We start from the raw sequence: 8496 nt of genomic DNA on the forward strand, positions 1-8496 counted from the left end.
TGCATGCTCCATTTTCAACTGCAATGGGCCTCCTGCAACCCTCTCAGCAGCCCTCCCGAACTCCATTTTCACTGGCAGAGGCACTGTGGGCTGGTCCTTTGCTGTTTCCACTGACTGGCTCCGGCCCCTGGGCCTGGAATTTGACACACACACCCTGCTGTAAATGCATGCCAGTTGCCAAGAACTTGGATTTTGATCATACGGCTGTGGGAATGCTTCTATGGTTGTAAGTGCGAGGACCGGTGAGTTGTAAAATCACTTTTTTCAGTGCTATTGTACAGGTAAGACTTCAGCTTACAACAGTTCATTTAGTGACCATTCAAAGTTACAACGGCACTGAAAAAAGCAACTTTTTCAAAGTTACAACCTTTGCAACAGCCCCCATGATCTTGTGATCAAAACTGGGATGCTTGGTAACTGCTTCATACTTATGACCGTTGCTGTGTCCCAAGGTCATGCGATCACCTTTTCTGACCTTCTGACCAGCAAAGTCAAGGGGGATGTTGTCCCCAATTCGGGTCTGAGCCTGGAGCCAATGATAGATGCCAGACACGAGGTGCAGGTTTTTTGGTTGCTTTTTATTGGAATACTCCAAGGAAAAGGGCTCCTGGTCAAAATGCCAAGAGCCAAGAACAAAGGATTGAGTAAGTTTTATACATTTTCACTAAAGGAGAAGGTGGGACAAAGCGAGAAAATAAATATCATCTAATAAACATTTTAGTAATAATTCTACAATTTGTTCTATTGGTCTCTAGCTGTCCCTATTCCCAAGTCTTGGCTAATGAATGCCCTAGGAGTTATCTAATACACATCTGATTTGCTGCAGGCCTAACTTTTAGCTGAGGTCTGCAAGTTGGCTAACTTGTGTTACTTTTATCAGCTTTCTAATTAGCCAGGATTGTTACAAGATTTACACATGCATATCTCCTGTGGATAAGCATTCTTCGTTCTTGCCAGACAGACTCCACAATTACAGGCTTCCTGATTTACTTTGAAGTATGTGTCATGACCTGGCTTTATTTTCGCAGATGGCCCATCAGGGAAGCCAGATTCACTTAACAACCTGGTTGCTAACCTATCGATTACAGTGACTCACTTAACATCTGTGGCAAGAAAGATCGTAAAATGGGGGCAAAACTCACTTAACAAGTGTCTCACTTAACAACAGAAATGTTGGGCTCAATGATGGTCGTAAGTCGAGGACTACCTGTAATTTCAAATGGTCGCTAAATGAATGGTCGTAAGTCAAGGACTACCTGTAGAACTGTGGCACAAAGGCAACATAGTCAGATAATCAGTAGGAGTCCCTTTATTAGCTCCACTTTGCCCCCAATGTCCGGGTTACCTTCTGACTGAAGAAAAACTCCCAGGAACAGCCTTTTGGCTGCAGAGAATTGAGTCCAAAACATGGTCAACACAAACTGTAACTTTAAGTCCAATCAAGGCAAAATGAGGTCATTAGTCCAGCAGGGCAGGAGCAAGAATTCCAGACATGAAGGCACGGCAATAACTCAACACGGTTGGGAGGACGCTAGGAACACAGATAGCTAAAGTCAACACAAGATAAACTCACATTTGGTCCCAGCAGTTTGCTCCCACTCGGCATGCATTTCTTTTAAACTCTCTTCCCAGCTGTGGCTAATGAAGGGAATCAGGTCCCTTTCCTCCCCCATAAGCCATGCAACCCACATTGCTCTCTTCTCTGTTCCTCCCTGCATGCCCTAGGATGAAGAGGGAGTAGGCCTGGGTCTTCCTCTAAACTCTCTCTCCCTTGTTCTATCTCTTCCCCTGTTCTGCCCAACTGGACTTTGCCCTTCCCCAGTTTCCTCCACAGCCAATGGAGCCACACTCCCACTCCCTGTCAGCTGTTCATCTTCCTCCTTGGACTCCGACAGGGGCATGACAAGAACCTTCTCTCCTTCACCCATCTGGAACCAGTCTTTTTCTCAATCCAGTTTCGCAAGAGGGCAATGAGAAGTTTCAGGATTCCCCTTTTCCCAAGAAACTTCCACAGCATTGACAATCAAATGCCTTTCTATCAATCAATGAATCACATTCTTTATGGCATTCTTTGGCTTTCTCAGCTAACCAAGGTGCATTAGCAATAATGCTCCTTGTTTCTTGATCCTTCCCAAAACTAGCTTGAACATTTGGCACACGTTTTAAAGATGCCAAGGTTGAGAAACACTAATCTAGCAATCCCCTTTCCATTTAGGGCTGTAACCTGAATTGAATTTATCCTAAGCGTTTGTTTTGCTAGTGTGTGAAATTAAGGATACTGTGCGACAGTTTGCAAACAGTTATAGGACTTGGGTATGTCTCGTCTAATCAAAAGATGGACTAAGGGAGACATGATAGCACTGTTCCAATATTTGAGGGGCTCCTACAAAGATTGGAGGGGGTGGGCAAACTATTTTCCAAAGCACCAAAAGGTAAGATGAGAAACAATGGATAGAAACTAACCAAGGACAAAAGCAACTACAACTAAGGAGAAAATTCCTAATGATGACAACAGTCAATTAATGGAAAAGCTTTCCTTGGGATGCTCCATCACTGGAGGCTTTCAGAAAGAGACTGGACAACCATTTGTCTGAGATGGTAAGGTGCCTCCTGCTCGAGAAGGGGGTTGGACTAGAAGACCACCAAGGTCCCTTCCAGCTCTATTATTCTATGTTCTATGTTATGTGTAAGTCTGGTATTTGTTTGTAAACTGACAAACTGTTGGCCATCATGTTATTCTCCAGATTTGATGGCACAGTTAACAAGTTTTATTATTTATTCTGGTGTATCCTGTAGATATTCCATCAATTTATCCATCTATTTATCTCCCAACTTGGGTAACGGCTAGAATGCTGAGATAACTTAATCTTCTAATATTAGAAAGTCTTGTATGCAGGAAATAACTTCTAAGACATCTTTACTGAACCAGATTTCAGTATAGTCCTTCCAATTCACTTTGATCTCCTCTGGAACAGTTTCTATCTCTCCATGGAATCCTTTAGCATATTAATTTGAGGTTGGAACCTCTTTCTGGAGATCTTTTGGAAGATTTTCCTCGTTTTTCTGTGACTGTTTCCATCTTGGATGTCTTACAGATGTCCTTATAATGCTGTTTCTCATCTCTTCCAACAGCTCTCTGAAGTTCTTTGTTAAATTTCTTCATGAGATCTTTTATCTTTTATTGGCTTTGGCTTCTCTTTTTGCCCCATCTGTTCTGATACACATTTTTCTTTCTTCTCAGTTCTTGGCAGTCTCTTTCCACATTCATCCACAAAAAGCACATTTGGTATCATTTCATAGTTTCTCTGATTTCCTATCAGTGTGGTCCAGGAATTTAAAGCTTGTTCTCCTTGAAAATGGTGAGATGATTCAAGGTCATAATTGTGGATTGGTTTTGTTCTACTTTAATTTGATTTGGAACTTGTCTGTGAGCAGTTCACCATCTGTTTTACAGTCAGCTCCTGACCATGTCTTTGTTCTTACAACTGGGCTTATCTTCCACCATTTTCATCTCTTTTCAAATTGACTACCAATAATATACAGGCAGTCCTCGACTTACAACAGTTCATTTAGCGACAGCTCAAAGTTTCAACAGCACTGAAAAGAATGAGTGACTTTTGACCATTCTTCACGCTTCCAATAATTGCAGTATCCCCATGGTCACATGATCAAAATTCAGATGCTTGGCCCCTGGTTCATATTTATGAAGGTTGCGTTGTCCCAGGGCCATATGATCCCCTTTTGCAACCTTTTGACAAGCAAAGTCAACGGGGAAGCCAGATCCACTTAACAACCGTATGGCTAACTTAACAATTGCAAGGATTCACTTAGCAGCTGTGGCAAGAAAAGTCATAACACATGGGGCAAAAGTCTCTTAATAACTGTCTCAGAGGCAGAAATTTTGGGCTCAACTGTATTCATAAGTGGAGGAGTAACTGTCATCAATTTGATATCTGTGTGTTCCATCTGGTGATGCCCATGGATATAAGCATTGTTTTGGTGTTTGGATAGTGTTCTAAAAATGAAGAAATCATTAGATGGCAGAAACTGGTAAGTTATTTGCCTTTATTTCTAAGGCTATAAAGTCCAGCCAATTTCTTGCTTAATATTTCCATCTTCGGTATTTCACTCTCCAACCATAACCAACATATCTTGCTTGTAGATTTTGTCAATTTCAGATTGAACTTGATCATAAAACTCATCAAGTTCCTCAACTTCCTCTTCTGCATCAGTGAATTGGAGCATAAACTTGAATAATTAACATGTTAAAGGGTTTGCCGTGAAGTATCATTGCTATTAACTAAATTGAACTCAAGCCCTGTCTTTGCTTTCATAGTCAGGAAGAATAGAGTAATGGCATTTCTTCCTCATATTTTTTTTTGAACTGGTTCTTCTGAATAAAAGGACGCATTTTAATTTTCCTGATGCCTCTGATGTCAGTGCTTAGTTGGTACAAATAGAGCGTTCCCATGTTCATCCTTTTATGTTTCCTGTTCCCATTATAATTCTGTCTTTGCCTCTTGGGGTTTTCTTTTCCTGCATGGCAAAATCAGTAAGCAGATGTCCCAAAGACTTATTTTAGCTCTGTGATAAGCTCCAAAAGATCATCAGCATTTCTTGAGTAGAGTATTGAGTGCCATTTGACCCATGGGGCTCATCACCCAACACTATTGTGTCAATCACTGTATCTTGTCAATCCATGTGGTTTTCTTGGGTAAAATGCAAGAGTGGTTTTCCATTTGCCTTCTCCTGCACAGTGTGAAATGGTGCTTTTGCCTTCATCACGAAAGTGATTGCCTGCTTTCAGCATCTTCCTCTATTGCTGCTGCTAAATATATAGGTGCCTGCTTGCTTTTGACATGCAGCTGAACTGCTATCACTGTTACAGGTCTGCCTTAGGTGACTCCATTGGAGTATATGCTTCGGCATACATTCCCAGCGTTTTTCATTCTTTCCACCCAAGAGCATCCCCAGTAATATAATGAGGTCATATGGTAAGATTTGAGGCGGGGTCTTGAAGATTAAAGGTAAAGATTTTCCCTGTCCAATTGTATCTAGCTCTAAGGGGCAGTGCTTATCCCTGTTTCTTAGCTGAGGGATCCAGCATTGCCCGAAGACCCAGTGGTACCTATGGCATTTATCTACTCACATTTGCATGCTTTCAAACCAAGAGCTGAGGGAGGAATGGGAGTTCACACCATCTCATGGCGCTCGGGTCTCAAACTTGGGATGTTCAGCTTTCCAGCTGACAAGCACAGTGTCTTTAACTGCTGAATTTTAATACTACCTTCAATCAATAGGTACTTCCTTCAGAGAAAAAAGCTTTGGACTATTGGCCTAACAGGGCAGTTATAAATCGAAGATGCATTCATCTATCATAATAAACCTGCCCAGGGTTAACCTCATTTAATTAGTTGCACTTCAACTTTTGAGTGACTTCTGGGTTATTGTCTCTGCTCCTGAGGATGCAGATGTTAGGTTCTCGAGTATTCAAGGTTACCGCTAAATGGCTGTTGAAAACCATGGGCAGGAGGGCCTTTTCCAATTCCAGCTGGCACATCAGTTGTAGCTCTATATGGACTAAATGGACCGTGTACAAATAATGCATAGCATTATCCCTACCTATCCCTACAGGTAGTCCTCAACGTATGGCCACAATTTCTGTTGCTAAGCGAAGCGATTGTTAAAAACACTGCAGTTGTTAAGTGAATCATGCCAATCTAGTTTCCCCCATTGACTTTGCTGGTCAGAAGAGCTGAGTCCATAAATGGCAATCACAGGACCTCAGGACGTTGCAACCATCATAAATACATGTCTGATACTAAGCGCCAGAATTTTAATCATGTATATTTTAATTATGTATCTGTGGGGATGCTGAGATGGTCATAAGTGTGAGGAACAGTTGTCAGTTACTTTTTTCAGTGCTATTGTAACTTCAAGTGGTTGCTAAACCAACGGTTATAAATCAAGCACTACCTGTATTACCACTGCAATGTGTTCTACAAGAGGCTGCCTTTAATGATGACATGGAAACCTTACTTGGTGCAAAGCACAGCTGCCTACTTATTCACTGGCACCAAATACCAGGAATACACTATATACCAACACTCCTGCATTGATTTCCACCTGCAATTTGAAGAGGAAGCTTTAACCTTTAAGGCAGTTCATGGCTTGCTACTAAGATACCTAGAAGGATTGTCTTCTCCAACAGGGATTAACCTATCAATTGCAAACTTCTCAAGAGAAGCTTCTCACGGTCCCTCCTTCTGCGATGTTCAGGAGGGCTCACGTTGGGAAGAAACGTTTCTGAGATGGCATCTATTCATCCTATCTTGACATCGATTATATGAATGTGGGTGTTTGCTGGGTGTCCCAAAATATTTGTGGATTACTTTGGTACTTGGTATTCATTTTACAATGGATGTAAAGTAAATTTAAAGTATCCACTACGGATACTTTAAATTGAATTACATGGTGAACCATCGAGAGAATTTCAGTCGCAGCGATATAAAAAAATAATAAATAAAACGCTTTGTTGTAGTGTTTTTATGGCACCAACTCCATATGGCCTCCTGATGTCCTACACAAAAAACAACAGTATAAACATATGTAAACATAATAAATCCACAACATAAATTAATAATAATAATATGGGTGCACCCCAACATATACCTCTATGACATCAGCAGATAGACCTCGACTACGACCACAATTGAGCCAAAATGTCTCTTACTAAATGAAAAATTTGTGAAGTGAGTTTTGCCCCATTTTACAACCTTTCTTGCCACAGCTGTTAAGTGAATCACTGCAGTTGTTAAGGTAGCAACACAGTTGTTAAGTGAATCTGTCTTTCCATTTGACTTTGCTTGTCAGAAGATGACAAAAGGCGATCACATGACCTTGGGGCACTGCAACCATCATAAATATGAACCACTTGCCAAGCATCCAAATTTTGATCATGTGACCACAGGGATGCTACAGTGGTGGTAGTCATGAAAAATAGTCATAAGTCACCTTTTTCAGTGCTTTGTAATTTTGAATAGTCATTAAACAAATGACTGTAGGTCAAGGATTACATGTACCAAGCGTTTCCTGGACCAATTCCATTTTGATCCCTTTTCTAAAAACCATCACAACCAGCCAACCCAATTTTCAAAGATAATAGCTAACCCAACACCTCCTGCCTTATCTGCCTCAACCACTACTGGTCAAATGCGCTCCTTCACATTTCTAGTATCCCTGCAGACCCTTCCTTCAGTGGTGGGATTCAAAAAAATTTATTACTTGTTCTAGAGGATAAACAATTTTATAATTATACAACCAGATTAACCTTGGTTCATATGTCACTCAGATGCTTTCTTCAGCCAGATTAACCTTTGTTCATATGTCACTCAGATGCTTCCTTCAACCAGATTAACCTTGGTTCATATGTCACTCAGATGCTTCCTTCAACCAGATTAACCTTGGTTCATATGTCACTCAGATGCTTCCTTCAACCAGATTAACCTTGGTTCATATGTCACTCAGATGCTTCCTTCCGCCAGATTAACCTTGGTTCATATGTCACTCAGATGCTTTCTCCAGCCAGATTAACCTTGGTTCATATGTCACTTCAGTTTTTCAACCTTGGCACTTCCAGAGTTACAGACTTTACTTCTCAGATGAAATGATCAGAGTTGAGAATTCTGGTTAACAACACCTGGCGAAATCTCTCCAGAATTCTGGGACACACCATGTGCTATGACCAAAGGAGTGTTGCGGTGGCCTAGAGGTGGAGCTCTCACCTCACAATCAGGAGGCTGTGAGTTCGATCCTAGGTAGAGACAGATATTTCTCTGAGCACACTGAGAATATATTTGCTAAACAAAACTACATAATGGTGACAGGAAGGGCATCCAGCCATTAAAACTAGCTCCATTCAGTTGCCCAGACTCCACCTCGCAAGGGAATATGGGGTCATTAACAGATTATGACGATGTGCTATGATGAAAGAAATTGATGATATTATGGCTTAATGTGGCGACATGTGAACACAGCATCTTAAGACTCAATTAGATTGGGCTAAAACAACAGTATAAATCAAAAGTACTTGACCTCATTCTGGTTTAATTGAATGTATTTTGCAAATCAAGTGAAAATGTAAACTGCATAAGTCACAGAAGACTCTTAAGGAAGGCAGCTTTCTAGACAGCAAGTTCAATTCAGTAAATTGAGAGAGAAAGGAAACAGAAGAATTTGGCAAGGAGAATATGCCAGGAGGCTTCCATCAACACCAAGTAGCATGGATAGCAAAGGAAGCTCAGGGTACTGTTTGTCCTCCTGTCTTGAGAGAACCCAAATTACAAGTGCAAGTATGTACTCTTATCGAAGGAGAACAGCTTGAGGAGGAGAGAGTCCTGCAACATAGCAAGGAAGGTCACAAGTTCCTGGTCAGAATCAACAAAGCTGCTCAGAAAGAGCAGAGAAAGGAACATGGAAAGGAAGACAAATGGAAGA

This window comes from Pseudonaja textilis, chromosome 1, assembly GCF_049901715.1.
Source record: "Pseudonaja textilis isolate UNSWEBS1 chromosome 1, rPseTex1.2, whole genome shotgun sequence".
Classification (NCBI taxonomy): Eukaryota; Metazoa; Chordata; class Lepidosauria; order Squamata; family Elapidae; genus Pseudonaja; species Pseudonaja textilis.